Source organism: Meleagris gallopavo, chromosome 24 (assembly GCF_000146605.3).
Source record: "Meleagris gallopavo isolate NT-WF06-2002-E0010 breed Aviagen turkey brand Nicholas breeding stock chromosome 24, Turkey_5.1, whole genome shotgun sequence".
NCBI lineage: Eukaryota > Metazoa > Chordata > Aves > Galliformes > Phasianidae > Meleagris > Meleagris gallopavo.
Genome location: NC_015034.2, coordinates 1,738,241 through 1,760,127, shown reverse-complemented (window position 1 = coordinate 1,760,127; position 21,887 = coordinate 1,738,241). Strand labels below are relative to the sequence as shown.

General features: G+C 38.2%; 1 long non-coding RNA gene across 1 annotated transcript in view; it reads right to left on the bottom strand.

Moving 5' to 3' along the window:
• Positions 1-4,150: 4,150 nt before the first annotated feature.
• Positions 4,151-21,887, bottom strand: part of LOC109370907 — a 26,603-nt gene continuing 8,866 nt past the window's right edge. Inside the window, exons 4-5 of the long non-coding RNA XR_002121449.2 lie at positions 8,099-8,433; positions 4,151-7,199 (exon numbers count right to left, since the gene is read on the bottom strand). This is a non-coding gene — a long non-coding RNA (uncharacterized LOC109370907). The remainder of the gene's footprint in view (positions 7,200-8,098; positions 8,434-21,887) is intronic.

Here is a 21,887-nt window from a genome sequence, read left to right as displayed (position 1 = left end):
GATGTAACATATATATATGTAGTAAAAATCTTAAACCTTGATGCATCAGTGCTCAATGTTTTGCTCATCTAATACTGCCTTTTGCACCAGAGCATTTTGTGCAAGAAAGATTTTAATTTTCCATCTAGTGCAGATGTGATACCACACAAACTGATAATGAGAAGCAGAAAACTGAAGAAACAAAACCAGTTTCCCACACATGTCCTAATCCCTTTCTTTTCATCCCCTTTCTCCCAGTATAATTTGCCTTCTTTCTCCCAATATAATTTGCCTTCTTTCTGTTCCGTGCCACTGCAGTTCAAACAAAGCAGCACTACTACTTGCTCCGGGTCCACAGCAGAGATAAATGCAGCCTATGCTTCTTTTTAGAGATGCCTATTTGGAGTCATCAGCTGTGCCTGTCCTGCAGACACATTCTCAGAAACTAAATGAGATGATACATATTTCTCTGTTGTGATGGAGTGCCAATATAATAAAGTTCCATGAGGCAGCTTTTGATAGCAGACAAACTTACTCATAAATTTTTCAGTAGCTATCATCAGAATTAAAAGCAGTGTAGAATTAAAGTTCAGAGAAGCATGATAGCTTGGGACTTTTTTCCTGGACAGTATAAGGGAAAAATGCTACTGGAGATGCTTCTGACATCAGCAGGCATTTTAATTACCATCAGTGTCTGTAGCATATTAAAAATACTGTATGAGCATCAATGCTTAACAGCCCGAAAAAAGACATTTTTCCCAGGGTTATAACTTTGGATTATAAATTACAACCATCATAGGAGTTAACATGCCATGAGCCTATATATCTAACCTTCTTTTGAGGTTTTCAGCAAGGTTCCACTTGTTACTTATCAGCTCTGATGGGAATCTGGTCAGAGGATGCACCAGCTCTGTTATAGGTCCACCACCAAGACAAATTTCCCACTGAATCAAAGCACAGAGGCAGGTTAGTGTCAGTCTGTAGTTGGGTATCAGCTGGGCAGGAGTCAGGCCAACACACTCCCAGTCACACAACCAGTCAAAAATCAAAGTACAAATACTGGAAGCTGTGAGCAATACAGCAATGGGTCCTGGATAAAAGCAATCAAGGCCAAACAGCTTCCTGGCTTCTTTCTGATGGGAGCATATCACAGGTAAGAGCACAGGGAAGCTCTGAGGAGTCAGCTCATCATATCATTGATCTAGAAATATCTGCCTAATTTCAATTTAACAGCACAGAAAGAGACTTGAAACTTTATAGTGGAAAACATATGAAAAGATCAAGTATTGAAAAGCCCCTGGTGAACACAACCATTTACTGGAGAAAACCCAAATATTCTGAATACATAACCCAACAAAGGATCTGTGTCAGGTTGGACATTCTACCTATTACAGAACACAGAAATCTTATAGTTGAATTCCTTTTGGCTTGTACAGCTTTGCCTCTATAAGTTTTAAACCCCTGAAAGAACATAAAGTTAAAATTTTAATGGCATTTCAGCAGAACCTCTTTGAATTTTGTATTAGATCACAATTTAGCCTCCGGTAAAGCCCTTAGAAATAAAAAATTCTCATACGTAAAAACGTAATAATCATACAGGAGCCTTCCAAAGTCAGCATCAAATAGAATAAAATATATTTTATTAATGATACAATTCACAAAATTACTAGTTCTGCCACTCTCTGCCCACAAGAGATACTTCCTCTGCTGTATTATATTGCATACACATTAGCCACTAGTGTTTGTTCTGTATGATTTAACCTCCTGAATGCCTTGATATTTTGATGAACTAGCATACTTTCACTAATGATTGAAGAGTCTTTGGCCATAATAAGGACATTCTAGTCAAGAGTCTGTCCAGCAGAGTCAGTTAGAGATCATTCTTCAAGATCAGCTTCCATTTAGACTAAGGTAGAGTCAAAGCTTAAACCAGCACTGGTAAGATGCTCCAGTTTCAGCTGAACCTATTGGTGTGCAGAGCAGAGCACCTGGTACTGAGCTGCAGTGCCTGCCTGGTCCAAATATCCTAAGCTTAATCACAAAGCTGTTATCTTTCAGTAGGTAATGTGAGCTTTCAGAGTCACAGAAGAACATTATGAATCAAATAGAACATTTTCAGAGAGCAAACATTCTCCTTGCAGGTTCGTAGTGACAGTGTTGTTCAAACTTGTACATTCACATAAATTCAATACAACCAGTAGCAAAAGCAATGTATCAAATTTCATTTCTCAAGTACAAAAGTGAAAAAAGTAAATACTGGGTCCACTAAAATCAACTTAGTTTTTGTACTGGTTACGGAAACCAGGATTAAATTCAATTTAATGAGAAATAAATTAAGGTTATGTTAATTATTTTATTACTGCAGAATCTGTCAGCTGTGATCAAGGACATAGCCTCTTATTGCAGTCAGGGAGAAGACACTGAATGAAGACAAAAGGCTTATTATATATAATGATATCTTTCATTTCATCACCTTCTTATACTGAGTTAAAGGCATTTCATTAATAACTGTTCAGTGTAATTTCCAGCTTGACAGTTGTTGGAGGTCCTATATTCTTTACATTGAGTTAACTGTGCCTTTCAATAAATTATTGGCAATTGTAAAAGGCTTTAAGATTTAGATCTAGAAAAGGAACAACAGCTACTTACTGACTAAAGCAGAGAGGCTTCTGTAGATGCTGGCCAGGTCAAAAATGGCATCTTGAAGGCTGCAGTTGTCTGGAGTTTTCTTTGCCCAAATGTAAAGGGCAAACCTCTGGAAAAGCAACACAAACCTGTGTTAGTGCAAAGCACTAAAAGCCACAAAGTCTTACACTCTTACCAAAATGAGTGATTACCTGTGCCATACAATATTCTGTAGCACCCACTCTCTCATTAACTGTCCTCTTCTTTACTGTTACTCGGAGGGACTCCATCCAATGGCAAACATTTTGGCATGGCTTCCTTCAGCCCTTGGACAGGATTTGGTGGTTTTCATTGCCATTTCATACATTTACCTACTGAGGGGTGAGATCCTTGTGACCCAATGCAGGAAATCTAGATTCTAGTCCAGTTTTGCTACTAATCCATCTATGTCTCTGCGTGCCACAGCTTCCCAGTCCATAAAGCAGCGTGAGATCCGCCAACCTCCATTGTCAAGTGCTGTGTGTGTTTATGAAACAGTATCAGTAAATATTACTACATTTTTTAATAAGGTCCATATGTTCTTATGTTACTGCTTGGTATCTATTTTCAACCCTGGAAGCTGCATGATGATAGAAAAAAAAAGCTACATAAAACAATACAAGATAGTATTCCATAGCAATACATTCTTGTCTTTATCTATTCCTTTTCTCTTTTGTTTTGAGCACTAAACAGACTGTTATCCTGCCTTCTTTTCTGAGCTTTCCTTTAAAGTGTTCCCTCTTTAGACTATTTATGTGATTTTGAGAGGTGCAAAACACAGCTGAAAAAGGCTAAAATGCATACAGGCTTCTTAGTAATTCACATTTCTGTTAAAATATTCTATAAAGGCTGACTGACTGATATGAAGTATCAGGAAAATCCGTAATGCAATAATCACAGTGTAATACGTCTTCAGTAATCGACCTACTCTTACCATGGTTTCTCCTTGCAAGCAGCAACAACAATAAAGAGCTCTGTAAGAATAATTCACGCTGATGATGAAATATTAAGCTCTGTTATAAATATATTTCATAGAAAATTGCATATATACAGAAAATGGCTGAAACTCCTTGTCAAACAGCTCCTATGTTACTAAGCAGTGATGTCTGCCTGCTGTCTGGCTTCTGACAGGAGAGCACAGCCTCCTCAGCCTGGATTGTTTTCCCAGGAAAATGGATCTTCTGTGCTACTCTACTTCAGCAGAACTGACTTATTCTATATTGGATACTGTCCATGCCAAGATTTATCATTTAATTATAACTAAGAACATTGACTAAATCCCAGTTGCTTGGGGAAATTACTTAACGGAAATGCTGGATTCTCAATAAAACATTGAGAACTTATTGCTTAAACATCATCTCAGGGGCTCCCCCTCCTCCCTTAGCTTTCTGTTTTCCCAGCAGAAAACAGGCACTAATTACACAGAGCACAATAATTTCCAGAGGAAGTCAGAGAAACATGCTAGGAACACATGAGAGGGCAAACATTAGAAAGCTTTCTAGCATCTAGATTGTCACAAACTGAGATTATTTGCCACACTTTGCCAGCTATTTTTCTTTACTATGCCATCCATACCTTAAATAATTTTTGATCATAGCAAGGCAGTCCTCTGCCACTGAGGATCATTTGAAACAGCATCTTGAAATAGGAGAGCGTATTTTCCATTCCTCGTGTCTTTTGCACCTCTGTAAAATAATTGTCACTGTCCCAAAGAGGTAACTCTTAATATTCTGATTGTTTTAGGTTGTAGCAACATAAAATGCAAAACACTACAGATGCACTCCACTCACTTTCAGGCATTCTCTTTTATTTTTTTACCTCTTGCAAACGACTCAGAACTTAAGTAAGCATTGTTCGTGCCCTGAAAAAGCCAATGTTGAAGGTGGGCAATTACGACTTCCCCTTCATTTGGAACACTTGTCAAATTTTGGATAGGAAAAACTAACCATGCCACTTTCCTCAATGTTTCTAAGGGCAGAATTATAGGCAATACCTATCTGGAAAACAACAGAAAACTGCACACATAAAGACTACATTTTAAAAGCATGAAAGTCACCAACTGCCTCACAGCATTAAACAATTTCAGTTTTCCTCAAGTTTCATCAGGAGGCAGGAAGACACAGTGATGTCATGGGAGCGATTCTGAGCAGCTCCTGATGTTGACACCCTGTGTATGGTACACAGAAAGGCCTGCAAACATTCTCAGATCTTCATTAGGACAAACGAACCCAAATAATTAGAAAACAAAGAGACAGATTTACAAACATTTGTACAGAGAAACTCGAATTTGAAAGAATAAGGAATCTTTTCTTTCCCCCATAAATGCTTACAAAGCAGCAATTACATACAATTACAATTTATAATATCTCTTCTATTGTCTAACTTTTCAGACAAGAGATCCTATTAGCTTGCAAAAAGTGCTACAGAGAAACACTAAAGGAGCTATAAATTAAAAGAAAATAATTTATTACAGAAAATATGCCAAAACAACAATTAAGATAACTTGTTAATTTAAAGCATGACTGCAACCAGGACAGTACAAAAAAAAACTGCAGTTAAATATTCATCCCTAAATTCTTGCATCTCTGCAGAGTCAAACGGCCTGCTACAGCTTCAAAAACTTCATCTGATAGATGAGAATCACAGTCCATATTTTCCAATACTCTACTTTGGAAAGAACTCTAGAAGTCACCCTATCCAAACCCTGTGCTCAAAGCAGGACCAAAATGTGAAGCGTATGGGGTGGTCATTCAGAATTTTAGATGATAGCATAATTTGCACTCGAAATATAATAGTTTGGAAGAGTTTTATGTTTCTTTTTCTTGTAGGCTCTGATATCAAAGAAGAAATCAGGTTCTGTTGTTAAAAGGTTTAAGTGACTCTTCTGAGAACAGCAGTCACTGAATGTATGAGACAAACAAATTGGCAAGAATTTAAGGCTAAGAAAAGGAATGTAAGACACGTATACAGAGAGTAAGGAAATAATTTTGGATCCTCCAAAGCTTCACAGTGTTAGAGTGAAGAGGCCTGAAGACATAGAAGAGCCATTCTCAAATTGGAAAGACCATGCAGACTTCTTGCATTGATATTCCATGTGCGTGCTCCACATGCTCCACACCTCACCAATAATGTTTCTGTGAAAGGCAAGGCCACACGTTGGCAAGTCTCTTCTATTAGTTAGGACTGCAGGAGCACTTCAAAGCAGCTGGGGTTCTTGATGACTAAGTAGGTTTGGCTGAAGAAATCATGTTCCTTTTAACTTTATTGTGATAATGTAATTTAGCTCAAGAAAGATTACTATTGAAAGCCTTACAGTAAATAGGAGGCAGTTCACAAATACAATTCATTTACCATCAAACACATGCCTCAGTAGGCAATCTTGCTTGCTTGCTTGCTTGCTGGAAGTACTCCCTTCTCTAGTGATAGCTTTACTTGTTTCTCTAAGCATTATATAATGAAAAATAAAATGCATTTACTCTTTGGAAAAGAGAGAAAAATCAGTGGGTGGAATAAACAGCCCAGTCTAACAGCCAGAGGTACATTTACTTTATGCTTTAGCAGGCCAAAAAGAGACTTTCAGATGAGAAGGCACATGGAGAAAACGAGCCTACATTTCATTTCTTGCTTTGTCTTACTGAAAAACAAATCAGAAATTCAAGTCATATTCAGGAAAAAAGTTCATTGACTTCAATTACAAATCTGTAATGTTAGACCCTGCTTTCACAAGCTGCCTTGTGTGTGGCAGACCCTAATCCTTGATTCAGAGCAGCTCTGCAAGGTCAAAGGCATAGATGAGATTACAAGGTCAGGGCTCTTGGAGAGCTGAGTCTGAAAGGCAGTCAATTTGAAGCAGATGGTTCTGTGTACAGACCAAGCAAGATAAAGGGCACTATTGGAATATAAATGATTATTATTATTCAGCTAAACAGATGGGTAGGTCTTTGTAGGATCAGGGCCACTTGTAAAACATTTTGGAATTTTATAGTTGTAAAACCTGAATTTCGTATGATAGAATAGAAAACTAAATACTTTCTAAAGTAATAAAAGTACAGGGAAATGTTCTTCAAATAGGTTATTAAATAACAAAGGAGGTAGAAAGTAAGGTAAAAATAATACTTATTGTACTGAAAAAATTACAAGTTCATTTCCATTTTGGTCCTTGAATTTGATGGGCCATGAAGTTTGCCATCCAGTACAGCTTTTACATGCAAACTGCCATGATCCTCATCCTGGCACTTGTCAGAAATTAATTTGACAACCTCCTTTCCGTTCCAGGATGCTGTTCTGATGTTCACACTTAATTCATTGCTCACAGCGTGTACTAGAGAAGATTTAACACACACAAGAAATGAACTGTGCTGCTACTTAAATAGGAAAAGAAAACCTAAATGGGGCAATGTAATGTATTGACTAATTATTAGCTGACGTGATCCACCATTAATACAATGTCACTTCAATTGCATTATCTTTTCTCTTTAAGGAGTGGAAAAGTGATCCCAATTTGGAGGAGCTGAAGCGATTCCATTCTCCACTCACCTCTGTGTGCAGCTGAGAACCTGTGAGAAAGAAACCTCACATTATTTCCCTCAACACAGTCAGAGTCCATCTCAGATACATAAGACATGGGTCTATGAGAATCTTTTATAAGAGAGCAGGCAGTGTTACAGAAGCTGAAGTAATTCATTATTAATAACATCCAGTGGCATGTAAAATCAGCACAATGATTTTAATCATCTAATTAGCTATTCTTCTACATTTCCTTTTTTCCTACATCTTTCATACTCTGAGAACCATTGCAGTAGTTCAAGTCAGAGCAGCAGTGAAAAGATGATGTAGCCAAGCAGATAAATAGGGGCAAACCTGAGTGTAACATCAACTCCATGCTTTCAATAAAGGACAAAGCTTTTCACCCATTATTTTCATTTCTGAGCTACAAAATGAAGTCTCTTTTGCTGTTCAGCTAATCGTCACTCTGTCTTGGAGAAGAGAGATGTTTTTGTCACTTCCTTATGCTGATAAGACTAGTATCAAAGTTGTGGAGGAATGAATTGCAATTTTTCAATTTAAGAGACTGCTAATATCAGCCAGAGTCTTGGTTAAACAAGTCCCTTGTGAAAGGAGAGATAAGGTGCAACCTATTTGTGTACTAAATAGAAGATTTGTTTCTTGTGGTAGATGTCTCAAATAAATATATTAGCATTACTCCCAGTGCTCATTGCTAATAGCTCACTAAATAGAACAATTAATGCAATATCCAGCCAATTAGACTGAAAACTGCAGTTTGCTTTTGTCTGTACTTAATGTCGATGATGAGTTGACAAAGATGTCTCAACACTATCTCTAATGCATTTACTTGACCTTCACACCATAATGTGCTGCTGCAGGTGTGTGTCAGGTTTGAGTCCTGTCTACACTAACAGAGAGATGCAGAACCCCTGTTCAGTGTAATACTCACTGTATCCACTGTTTTACAAAGGAATTCACATTGCTGTCCATTTGCTGGATGGCACTTGTCTTAAATCTATCTTTATACTGGAATTAGTTGGAGTTGAGATGTACCAGTCTCTGCCACACTCCAGTTACAAGCTGGCTGGTCCTCAGCTTAAAGGTCTGTCATATAACCTGGTGCACTCATCTGGATAAAAGGACTTTGATCCTCATGGAGCAGAACTCACAGGCATTCAATTTCACACCTCTGATACAAACACAGAAGAGCAGCAACAGCCAAGCTGCTATCTTCTTCTGGGGAATGTGATTGTTTCCACCAGGGCTTCTCAGAGGAAAGATGAGCTGAAGAAAAGAAGTTGCAGTGATATTAATACTTCAGTTGATGAGTTTGTAAACCTGCTGAATGAATCTTAGGAAAGATGGACAAAGGTTTCACTGTGCACTTAAAGAACATTAGCTAGAAAAACATCTGTTAAATAAGAAAAACTTTCAGCAGCATACAGAGCTCTAGTGTAAGAAACAGCATAAGACTGGGGTGAAAAACCAATGTCTTTTATGGATCACTATGGATTTTATGACCTAAAAGCTATGGAATCTGTTGCTGCCACTGCGATGCATTAAGTTTCTTTCTATGGTTATTCTAAGTTAAATGACTTAGATTTTGTTTTACACCAATGTTCAGGCTGAGTCATGATAGTGACCTCAGACTGCCTGAGTACGTCCACATTAGAGCTCCTTCATCATTCAATTTTCTAACAGCAGTGCTTTATAGGAATCACCTCCAGCAGTTTCCCTTTCCAGACGTACCACCAGATATAGGCTACAGAAATAGCAACCTCACACTCCAGTATTTCACAGCAGCTTAAGCTCAGATGGAATTGTGACCAGGCAGTGTTAGACTAAGAGGTTTCCAGTGGAGGATATCAATGAATGTGGCTTGGGAGAAAGCAGAAAGAAAGGAAGGGAAAACAGGGCTTTACAAATCCTCTTCTCTGTGCTGACAGTCATTGCACTGCTCAGAGCACAACTGTTGGCACAATTTAGATGGTGAGTTACTGTAGATCCCAACACCTTCACACTCTGCAGGTCTTCGGATTCAGAACTTCGTTACTTAAACCATCTCCAGAGTTGAACGTAATTGAAGTTAGGTAGTAATTAAATTCCTCAGCATTGCATGCAAGTGTAATGTGTTAATAAAAAAGTAATTGCACCTTCATTGTTTCAGCAGGTTTGGTTTAATTACATGGCAGTTATATTTCTCTCTGTACTTATTCACTCTCAGTGAGGGCTCTCCTTACCATCTGCTGATATTTAATTAATATATGCTAAATGTCCTACTATATTATTAAATCTCATTTAGAAGTGTCCTCAGTATCTCAGTATAGGTCTGCCTATATTGCAGGAGAACGAGCAGGGACATTGCCTTGTATTTAAATAATTCAGATAAAAGAAGGCTCATTAATGAAAGAAAGGTGTTATCTTTCCCTCTAGAAATGAGCAAAAGGAGAGGACAGAAAAGTAATGAAAACCTGGAGATTTCCCAGAGGTAAAATTTATCTAAAAATCCTTATATACTACCAGATCTGCCAATCCTTTTGGCGGATGCAAGGCCATTACTAATCATCATATTTGTAATGCTCTACACTACAGGACAAAGCAACAGATTGAATGTGGAGTTTGTGAATAAAGCTGGGGAAAAGCCTTCTTCCCATGTAACAAAAGGTCTGCACTTGGACGTAACATGAGGTAAGGCAGTCAGCTTAAAGTATGTATTTCTCAAGATCACTTCCATGACAGCTTTATTTTTCCCCTTTGCAAAATATCACCTAGGAGACTTTACATATATTATTGCATAACTCAGCATCTCAGTTAAAAATATCACTACATATGAAAAATGGATTAAAAAAAATAGTAAGGTGTAAATGTGACAGAATCAGGATAAAATCTTATGCCTCAGAAATAAACACAATGGCCAAGATTTTCAAAGCAGTCTGTGGGTGAGAGGAAGAAAAGGGGGAGAACCAAGCTTCTAATCTAACTGAAATGGGAATCCAAAGTAAATTAATGTCAGTGCTTTCAATATTTCCTCAGAAAGTCCTGGTTCTGAGGCAGAAGTCCCACTGACTACAACAGAACCAGGATTTCATATGTCTAAATCCTGAGCTCGTTTTTTCAATCAGCAAAGCAAGGAGGTTAATTTGTCATTACCAGTAAGACCACGACTCAGTTCTGTCCAGCACAGTGGATCCTTGCCTGGCGCACAGTGCTAGAAGGAAATTGAATGGAGGATGTGGGAACCAGGCAATCATTAAATTTTCTTAGAAAATAATAAGAAAAAAACTTTTGCAAAATCCTAATTTAAATCCTAAAAAATGTCAGAGTCAAAATCATCTCCAATAACCGACCTGCTTCACAGTTTCCCTTTGGGACAATGTTTTACAAACACTGGAAGAGTTATGAGTACAAATACGTTAACCTACACTATTATCCAAAAATTCATTTTGTAACTGCAAAAATAGCAACTACAGCTTTTTTAATAACTGCAGGATTTCCCCATATCCTTTTGCCAAAGCTGGTGTGCAGCATTTGTCGTGCTGAACAGAAAAAGCAAGTACTCATAACCAATAGATATCATCTTGTACATGAAAACAATTAAGAGGGGTTGAAACTGCCTCTACTTGCATTTTACAGCTCCGATGCAAAAGTCACTGAGATGAATAGAAAAATTTCCACTGACTTCAGAAGGCTGTAGCTCTCTGTATAAATAAATAGAATTCCCAATGCTTCGTTTCCCATTGAATGATTACAATTTTAATAAGTCATACATTTAAAAAGGAAAGATGTAGAATTTTAATAAGCAACTTTGCTCAGTTCACCTTATGAAGAATGTAATTAGAGATATCTATTAATAGCTGAACTACAAAGTAGTGACAAACTAAATGTCCATTCAGATCATGGTAGTTCCCCACTTAGAGCCCATTCCCTACTTGAAATGGTCTTCAAACTGCCACAATAGAAGTGAATTCAGTTTTGTTTGCATTTTAGCCAAACAGCAGTGGCTCTAATAGCTCAACCATGCAAATGCTGCTTAACCTTACATGGATATTTATAGTCTTACCTCTGCAGAATTCTCTCTAAACAGGTTTTGAAGCAGCTTCCACACTCCTGAGGCAAATTACAAATGAAATCCATGAAGAATTGGCAAGCAGCTTCCTACAACTCTGAACAACTAATTGTATTACAATACCTTTCAGATGGCTTACATAAAATTATCTCTCTGATATTCAAGGAGTCGAGACTTGGTAGAATTCCCCTGAAGAGCTTTGCTTGATATGCTCTGGGAGTCTCCTACATTGCACATTAATGCCAGAAACAGTTGTTGGTTTTTGTACTGCTTAATTTATTACTTTGTTTTACTTACGCACCTCCTACTCTTTAGTAGTACAGAACTGTTTCATTTACAGATGTAAACCCTGGGTATTGGTGGCTGTTACAATCAATAAGTGTGCATTAATGCTAGCACAAGGGTGACTTGGTATACAGAAACAAAGGCATAATTAAAGTGTAACTCTTGCTTATATCACAAAGTTCTCTTCAGAAACAGTAGACATAAATAATTGAGAAACAGTAGGCTGGCATTGTTTTTAAACCATCAAGAAAAGATTCAGACTTTGATTCTTGCTACAGATGAGTAAATAGCCTGGGACCATAGAGTTGAAAGGGAAAAAAAATTAAGAAGTACCAAGAAAAGCCTTATTCCATCACTAACAATGACTCAGACATTTCAGGAAATATGTTCTCCTGCTGTTTACTGACTTTGCCCACAGAACATGCTATCAGAGATCAGCAGCCTTTAACACCTTGTGGAGTTACAGCATCTGATCCAAGACAGCTTTGTGCATCTTGTGCCAATTTCACCTGAAGTTTAAGTACGTGCAAGAGCCCAAAAGACAATTTGCATTTCTCAGCACTGTCCAGCATGCATATATGACTGTGGGTTGATGGTCTTCACTTCTGATACATCTCAGCTGTGATCACAGCAAATGCCACGAACAGGTTTTGATGACTGTAGGAGCCATAAGGCAGATTAATCATACAGTGAAGGTGATTTTGCTGGTATCAACTACAGTAACAAAACTCAAGGGAAGAAAATGTGGAACATAAAAACAATCACATCTAACAAGGCATTTCAGATATGTCTGTGAGGTTCAATTCATATTTATTATTGGTTGCATAACTTTTTATTGCTGTTTTTGACAAGCATCTTCATTTATCAGAAATCTACTTAAATGCTGCTGGGATGATCTAATACCACTAATAAAGCTATTAGATTTATGATTTTCCTTTATGAATATAAATATGAATAGAGAGCTAAAACGATAACAAGTGAACACAGAATATCAGAAAACTGCCATTTACCATTCCTTTAGGATACAGCCAACACCTTTCAGATAAGACTGGGAGAACAGCAAGCATTCATCCATATAGACAAACTTAAAAGACAACTCCTGCCCCCAGTGTATCTTCCAGTCTACAACAGCACAGAACCATTGTCTCAGACACGTTACTTTGCTGCTGTCTTTTTCATATGTTAGCTTACAGAAAGTGCTTTGCTATTCCTCTCACTTCTTCCTATTTTTTTTAATTTTTATTTTTGATGAATGACTTCGTCCGGCAAACTCAGCCCTATGGCTCTTCTACCCTGATTAGATCCTCCAAGTGCTTCTGGCAGACAGCAGATAGGAAGAGTATTTGGCTTTTTCCTTTTCTAGAGCAGTTCCAGCTATCCAACCCTGGTTTTGCTCATGAGCATGAAATTTAATTCCCAAATAGTGCCAAAATATTCTTGGATATTCAGATATCTGCAACGCTCCTCTTGTTACATGGAAAAGTATCGACACAACAATGTAAAGTCACTATGCATCTTATTAAAAGTCATTTTCTTCGTGGAGCTTTGCCAATCTTCAGCAGTGCCTCTCAGAAGGAGAGGACTAACATAGATTTGTTTTTTATTACATTCCATTGTGATAGACTTAAAAAAAAATCAGAGTATTTCCATTCACTGTGTGCTTTGGTAACACCCCATCACATAGATCTATTTCTTTTAGGTTTGGATTCTGTTTCCTCCCCTTCACCTACTCTTCCATCCCCCCAAGAGGTTTAAAACTATCTTACCCTGGTTGCATAATTTGTTTATGTTAAAAAGTTATTTAAAAGTTTATGTTAACAGTGATTCTCCAATAATATTGTTTCAAAACTGGAGCATTGTGCATCATAAAGAAAGAAGATATGTTGATGTTAAATAAAACACATAGAACATTTCCCAAAATAATGACATTTCACAGACTTCCTTACCATTTTCATAAGTATCATTGGTTTTGAGTGTACACTTAAAAAAATCTTGATTCAATTATTTAACGTGAATAAAGAGATGAAGATTAGCAGCTGATTAAAATGCTTACAGAAAACAGTTATGATTAAGAGAAGTAATCCTCCAAGAAACCAAAAGCTGTATCAGATAAATTTTGCTGTGGAGACTGCACCCAAGCATTCAGCAAAGCTTCTTATACCATTTTGTCAAGAGCCCAGATTTATTTCAGAATCCAATGGGAACTGACCTGCACTCAAGCAAGATGATAGTCCAAAGAACAAAATAAGACCTATTCCCCAGTTCTTTCCTCCACTATTTAATAACAGAGCGGAGACTTTCAAAAGAGTGTGCAGATGCATTTGAGATGCAGGATTTTCCGTAAGTTTGTTTTATTAATTAATCTTCTTCACTGACTCACTGAACATCTGCCCTACAGGCTGCCCTATTCCAGCTTTAACAGCAGCCTCACAAAGTTACACCAAATTGCACATTTTATACTGTCCTTTCCCAGTATCTCCTTCATTACTCTGAACAGGCAGAGACATTCCGCAGCCTGCCCCTCGATGGGAATATTTCCCTGCAGCTCGCTTTCCTAATTGGGATATTATTTCAGGAGCGTGGATTACAAGAGGCCATATTCTGACAGCAGGAAAGGCAGCTTCATTCCTGCTTGAAGCTCAGTTACAGACTGACTGGCAGAGTTCAGTGTCTGGTACCTGCTCTGAATTCCATGGCATTATTCTGATTCCCAGGTTTCAGAGGTGTTTATTTTAAAAACACTTAGGATGGCTTAAGGCACTGCTTGCTCTTATCTTCATACCTGAACTGACACAATAAGATGCATGAGCCCTCTTCATGCACTTCAGGGTCATACAAATGAATCTAAAATGCTGATGGAAGTGGTTTTATCTCATTTGGATGATTTTGTGCCTGTCTGTGGGCACTGTTGTGCTGGCTGATGCACAGAAGGAAGGCAGAAACGCCCAGCTGGCAGGCAGCAGTGAGCCACCAGCACAGAAATACCTGCAACTGCTCTGCAGATCTCTGAAAAAGAACACATCCCCTCATTCAGGAAACAATTACTATAAAATCCCTCACCTGCATATCCTTACATTAATTCTGAGGTTCCAATTAAGACTTAATGCCACAATGCCACACTTCCACTCCACTGTAGTATTTTGTCCTCCAAACTTACCCAGCCTGAACTAAGCTATTATTTTCTGGCGGAACAAACTGTATTTTTTTTTACAGAAAGGTGGAAATTCAATATTTCCACCACCTTTTGAAATATTTCCCACTCACTACAGTCCTGATCTTCCCTCCTTTCTGCTGCCTCACTTCCTATGAAAATAATATTCTCATGAGATGTCATAATGAGACTTTCATTTCAAGAAACCTGGCACTTTTGTAGATTTCATCCTTCTGAAGATTCTTTTAAAAAGTATTACAGATTCTGGTAGAAAAATGTATTCCTACTAAATAACTCTCTAGTTCTTCATATTTCCTTTCAGAATATTTGTTTTCATTTCAGTTTTATGTGACTCTTGCACAGGAGAGGGTTTAGTTTTAATTTGGCATCTACAACACAAGCCTCCCTGCATAAGATGCCAGTTCAAATCCATCGTCTTTTATTAAGCCCAGCCAAAGCCCTAAAGAGCATATAAGTGCACCAATGGGTCCCTCGAGGAATGGGACAATGTTATTTGAATATAATTCAGAGAGTCAGAAAATCAGCCTCTCTGTCACTGGGCAAACCATTTAGCTGTGAGTGATGCTCATGAATAGCAATAATTTAATTGTGTGCTGAAATCCACGCTTTCAACGTTCCAGTCCTTCTGATTTGAACTACTATGAATTGGGGCTGCAGCCAAAGCAAGAAACATTCTGGACTTCTTTGCATGGCTGAATATCAGAATAACTCAGAACAAAGAAGGTGCTGTAGGCAGTGCTCGGGGTAGAAAGCTTGGTCTAAACAAAGAAGAATTTGTTTCTGTAGGAATGTTTTGAAGTTCTTGCAGTATGTGGTCAACCTCACTCAGAGCTCTCCTGGTAATATTGCCAGTGATCATCTGTGTGCTGACACTAAACATCAAACTTCCAGAAATCAAAACTGTTGAGAGCATTACAAAAAGTGACTCGAGACCCCCAGTCACCATTAAGAACTGAATTTGAAGAACAGATGTCAGGTACTTGAAGACTTCAGACTATGAGTGACACCACAATAGTCATCATCTACATGACATGGCCTTTTATGTTTGACAGCATAATAGATGCCACAATAACAGATGTCCAGGCAAGGAAATAATAGTTAGAGATAACTGAGAATATGTGGACTCCTATGAAAGAAATAAAATACGTCAATATATCAAAGTAAGCAAATCCTCAGGAAAGGAGAATTTGCATGATAAAATGGAAGAGGAAGTTCTTCATAAGAAGAATCTGCTTTAGGAAAACAAGAATGTATGAGAAGAAAATTGGAGAAAAATTTGAAAGAAGAAATTAAAAGAAAATTAGAGAAAATCTACAGATTATTGTATCACATCAAATATTGCAAGCCTCTTAGCACAGGGAAATGCAGAAGCTGGAAACAAAAAGAGTATGAGCGCACATCTAAGGGTTTTCTCTTTTGAAAAATATATTCAGTGAGTTCTTTGTAGTACATAGAAGGTATTTATCACTCGTCCATGGGTCCCTTCTCTCTTTGTCACCAAACCTAGGCTGAACCAGGCCACACGGTGACAATAAGTAAAAAGTTTGAGGAAAAAATGTACTGAAACTGTTGCTGCATTATCTGAAGAAGTTGCTAAGAGAACACAAGCAGCATGTTGGCCTTGGAAGGCAGTTGTCATGAAAAGACACTGTTCAGATAATCCCTTCGTTGAACACCCAATGCAGTTTGAAAACCATTTGTTTCCTGTCTACTTTTACCATCTCTGCAGGTCTGGGTGGACAGGTTGTACAGCTGGGGTTTCAGTGTCCAGTTTGGAGACTGCGAGTGTCCTCACAGAACTTGTCTGAAATGCAATGCTATTAACTGAGCCTTTTGCAATTGATTTTAATGCACTTTGGAGGATGCTTTTTACATTAAACTTATTGAACTGTGCTTAATATCTTCACTCAGTTGCATTACAAGGTAGCAGTGTACCCATCTGTGCTGAATCCCGGGATCGAGGCCCCAGCTTATAAGATTCCTCCAGTCCTTGCTACCCCATGTAGAACCAATAGCATTCACAAAGCTGGCATGGCACTTATCCCTTTTTATACTGCAAATTAAATAGACATGCTTCACTGCTGTAGCTCAGCAAACTGAAGTGAAAATTCACCCTTGAATGTATAAATCAATTTTGGTATGTATTTTGCTCCTAGATGCTGGGCTACAACACTGACAAACATAGCGTTGCCTGACAAGTATCTTATAGAAAAGGGGAAGGATAAAATATGGTAGAGCGGGTAGAAGGGGAAAGTAGATACAATTCCTCTGTGTTTTCATTTACAAGCTGTTTACTAAAACATCTAACATCTCCAGCATGCTCTGGTGATTGGCATTATCTGCAATATGCTCATAGCAGCTGGGAAGGGATGGCGCCTTCCCTTCAACCCCTCCCCATTTCTATTTTCTTTTAGATGGCAAGAAAATGTCTTCCTTTTCAAAGAGCATTAAAAATCAGTAATGTAAGGGAGCAGAAAGACTAGCGGGCTGCCCATTCATTCCCTATGAATCATCCTGCAATTTCTTAGTTTGACAACTGTGCCTCATATATTTTAATATCAGTTTTGAAAGAAGAAAGCAAGTCAATTCATTCCTTAACAGCTCCCTGTAATTTCAGCTCGCTCTTTACTTATGTATGAAACTGACTTGGGTGGAAAAGGTTAGAGGTAGATGAATTTCAAGTTTCAGAGCTCAGGAGAAGCCAATAAAATGTGCAATAATCTTAATGTTTGGGCTTCACTGAGCTGCAAACACCTTTTATATTAACTGATAAAACACCACAAATGTTGCAACAGATGCTTCGAGTTTTAGGAGATTTCCTGAACTCCTTTGCAAACTCCGTTCCCCAGCATTTTTCTTTCTGACAAGCAGACTGGCAATCTGTACCCATTAGATCATAACATCCATATTCCTGCAGCACTCAGAACATTCAATTGACGTTCAGCATTATTGTTCTACATGCATAAAAACACAGTTAGTATAATTTGTATGCTGAAAGACGCATATTTTGAGTCACAAAGAAAGAACGAGAGGCAGGAATAAGCTGGAAGTTCTTTGGGCATAATCCCTTTCTCTATTTTACAGTTTTATACTTGCAGGTACTCACTTTTCTGTGTGTTAGTTGGGTAGGTATTTAGGACCCAATCTCCTGCTGACATAAGCCAGCATCACTCAGCTACACTCAATACAATTACATCTGTTTACTCCTGCAGAATACCTGAGGCTGTATTTTCCAGGCACTGAGCTAGCAATACGTGCATTTACCCAGTTAATGGCATAGTTCTTCCTGATTATCATTTCTCAATTTTATTTAAGCCATAATGAATTTGGCACAATATTTTGTTATTCTTCTCTCCAAAAGTTCAAACAAAAGCTTCCAGCCACTGTGTGGCTGAGCACACAATTGTGAGGAATAAAGAGAGGTCGCTCTTTCACTGCTCTCCATAGCAGACTAATGTTATTAGGATTAAATGAACCAGAAGCTTTGTTTCTCCTACTTGCCTGCACTTGTGCCATCATCTTGTGCATTTTGTGTTCCTGCACCATTCTGACTATGCTGGTTTCATTCTACCATCTAAAGTAATATTTATCATCTGCAAGGTCATTCCTTGCTTTGAATTTTCATGCACGTGCACGGATAAAAATATCTAATGCGGGGTTAAGATCCACCGCTCCTTTCCTCTCCTTCCTACCCATCACCTCCCACTACTACTTTATGTGCCACATACAGCAGCAATGGTTCTGAAGAACAACACTGCCAGTCCTTGCACCATGAGGCTTTTCAATGGATCATAAATAACGCTATAAAAACAAGAAAAATAGCTTCCAGGAAGAGAGAAGGGGGAGTTATTGAGTTGGTGGAGATGCAGAGATTCTCTCTCTTGTAAGCTGCCAACCACACTTCTCTGCCCATAAAGTAGGACATAACAGAAATATCAAACATGCCTGGAAGAATGGGCAGTCTATTTTGATTCCCTACTTAAATAAACAATTCAAAATTTAGAAAACATGTATGAGTTGTTCCTTACACTGCAGGATTTCTGCAAACATATCAGAAGAGGAAAATTAGCAATATTAAATATTACCTCCTAAGTGACCTGAGGCCATTGATTGCCAAGCTACTAGCAATTCAGTTCGGTGTCTGCAAGAGAGCTATCAATCACAAAAACACTTGCTTTTGTATCTGTGCTAAAATCCATATACTTCCACTCTATTTTCTGTTTTATTATATCTGAAGCCATACTTCCATAGATCATCTGGATGTCTTTAATGCAGCCATCATCATTTCATGAGATGAAATTACACATATAAAAACTCTACTCAGACTGCATGTCTACTATGGTTATCTGACACACAGATTTACCTGGTAGGACAAAACTGAGGAGGCCCACCAGGCTGAAATTCTCTCCCTTTTTCTTCTTTTTCTCCCCCCTAGCACCAGCTGGGGCTATATCCTTCCTATCATGTCATGTGGCCCAACAGTAGCAGAGCACTTCATCACATTACACTTCCCCACTTGAAACCTGGCAAGCAGCCTTTCATATCAGCTGTGGTGTTACGTCTGGCAAAATCTGATGGAGAGATTTTGTTTCCTCCATTCCTGGACAGAATAAGCATTTCAAGGTTTCTTCAATGAGAAATGTACTTCTGACTTAAGACAAGTACTTGAAAACACTGCCTGAGCACCACCTGTCTACAATCTAGAGAATGAGAACTTGAAACAAACCCATGAAGTTTATAACCTGTCACTTTGCATATCAGAGCTTGGTCAATATTTTAAGCATTATTACTTCAAATTAAGGGCTCCTATAGAAATGCAATTTGATTTAGATCAACCAATTCAGTAAATAATAACAGATAATTGTCACAATCACTTCTTCTCCTGTGATTTTTAATCTGAGTTTATATGGGAAAGTTCCATATGGCAGTTCTTTCATCCTTCATGACAGGGAAGGTGCTCAGAAGGATTATGTGATGTCTGAAGAGATTGCTAATGTCTGCGTTTTAGGGAACAGGAATCTTCCAACAATGCATCAATTTGGAACTGTCCGCAGACAGGCACAACTGTAATTCATCATTTACTTTCTCAGGAAGAAAGAGTTTTCAGCAAAGACAATTATGGATGAGCACGAGTAGTTGGTAATTGGGGTTAAAGATTGTGCAGGTAATTCATTACCTACAAATCCCTCTCCATAGCTGATTGCAATTGAAGGTATGAGAAATACTCTTGACCCCTGAATTCTTTGGATCTTCGTTTTGCATTCAGAAGAGAAGGTCTCATTTAGGGAGTACATATATACATGAAAATTGATTCTATCTAGAACAACACCACATTTTTGAAAACTGTGCCTTGTCAGACTAGGATTAACCACAGACTACAGAAAAAGAAACTATTCTTAAAAATTTCTAAAACCATCTCTGAAACAAAAGTTGCAAAAAGCAACAGAATGTCTGTAGGCTGTATATATTCTTAGGAAATCAAGCCAAGGCAGAGGTCTTTCCTGAGATTGCACATTACTTTGGGACAGAAACAGAACTTGAGTCTCTCATTTGGGAATTTTAGCAGCAAGGCACTGTGCCCTCTGACATTTCATGTATTGAGCAATGCTACAGTGAGTTGTCCCTTTAATTTTACTATCTTTCCTATGCTACATTTTGCATAAATGTGCATTTTATGGGTTTAATGCATTTTGGCAAAGCTCATTTATCCCAATGATGACAACACTGAGAATCAGGAATGAGCACCACTGATAAAATACTCTTTCTGCTCCTGCATATTGTTGGGATGCTGCATCTGGCCTGAGTAAATGGCAGTCATTATAGCTGGTACACCAAGATAATGATATGCTGCAGCCAATTATGTCATTCACTCTCTCTCTAGCCAATTAGCTCTCCCTGCCCCTATCTACTGGCTCCAGTGAGGACTGTTGCCAAGACTGAGCAAAAAAATTCTTTAGGCTTGGAGAATATACATAATGCAGTTTTAGTCAATTTCCAGCCAACTTCAGGAATCCAAGGGTAGAGACAGATGACCACAAGCAACAAGAACACTTTTCTTTTTGGAAAACACTAGCTGAACACTAGCGTTTCAGTTAAAAGTAATTTGGTGCTATAAAGTATCAGATTCATATTTACATTCAGGCACCTTTATTTTTCATACCTACATTCTAAAAATGGACACATATTTCTTTTACTCACATTAATTCACAGGCAATTCACCTGTGCTACAGGAAGGGATAGAGCCTGGTTCCACCTCTCCTAGATCCCATTTAAGTGCTGACTGCCACCAAAGATGGATCTCTTCCTGGAGATCACTCCTTGTGGAGAATATTGAGAGCCTACAACATCAGTAAGCATTTTCCATTTATTATCTTCCTGTTGCAATAATCTTACTTAGCCTGACTTTCATCTATATTTCTCAATTGTAACATCTGTATATTCATTGATTATACAGGTGGATAGAAAATTATGGAAAGATTAGCAAGATCACAGCAAGAGCAATAATTTCTGTCACTAATATTGAGAATTTTTTCAGGCAAAAGGATTAACAGGAGTTGCTAGCTTTCCTGTCAGTGTTCTCTTCAACAGGATACTGTCTTTAAAAAGGCACACGCACACACAAATTAACCAGCAGCTGAAAGTTATGTGCAATACATCTTTTTAAACTAATCAAAACTTCACCAATCTAGCAATACGTTAAACCACTTAAAGTCTGCCTAGAGTCAATAGTAATTACAGAAATTTATCACAGTTGCCAATCATGCAGCTCCAACCCAGGGTGCCTCTTATTGCTAGACTGCAGTTTGCCAGCCTTGATTTATTTCTGTAGGACACCAACCCCTTGGCAGCTGGAAATGAGACTGCTTACAAGATTGGACAAGAGGTGTTCCATGTGCTAGGAAACGATTCAGTCAGGTGGCTTGGCTTGACTTTCCAAACAGACACTGGGACCATTTTCAGATTCTGATTTTTCTGCAGCACAGGGGAAGATGCCAACAGGTCCTCTTAACCAACTACGGTGCTCAGAATAACCTTCAGTGCTTCTTCACTACACAGCAGATGTTAAACGAATGCCTTGAGTTACAGGAATTTCATTAAACGTGAGAATCACACCTCTCTCTTATCAATACAAGCCATGCCAAAAAAAAGAAGACAAGTCTCCCCAAGGGAAAATTCAGTCCCTGTTTGGCCAGGGCTTTATTCCTCCCTTGATTT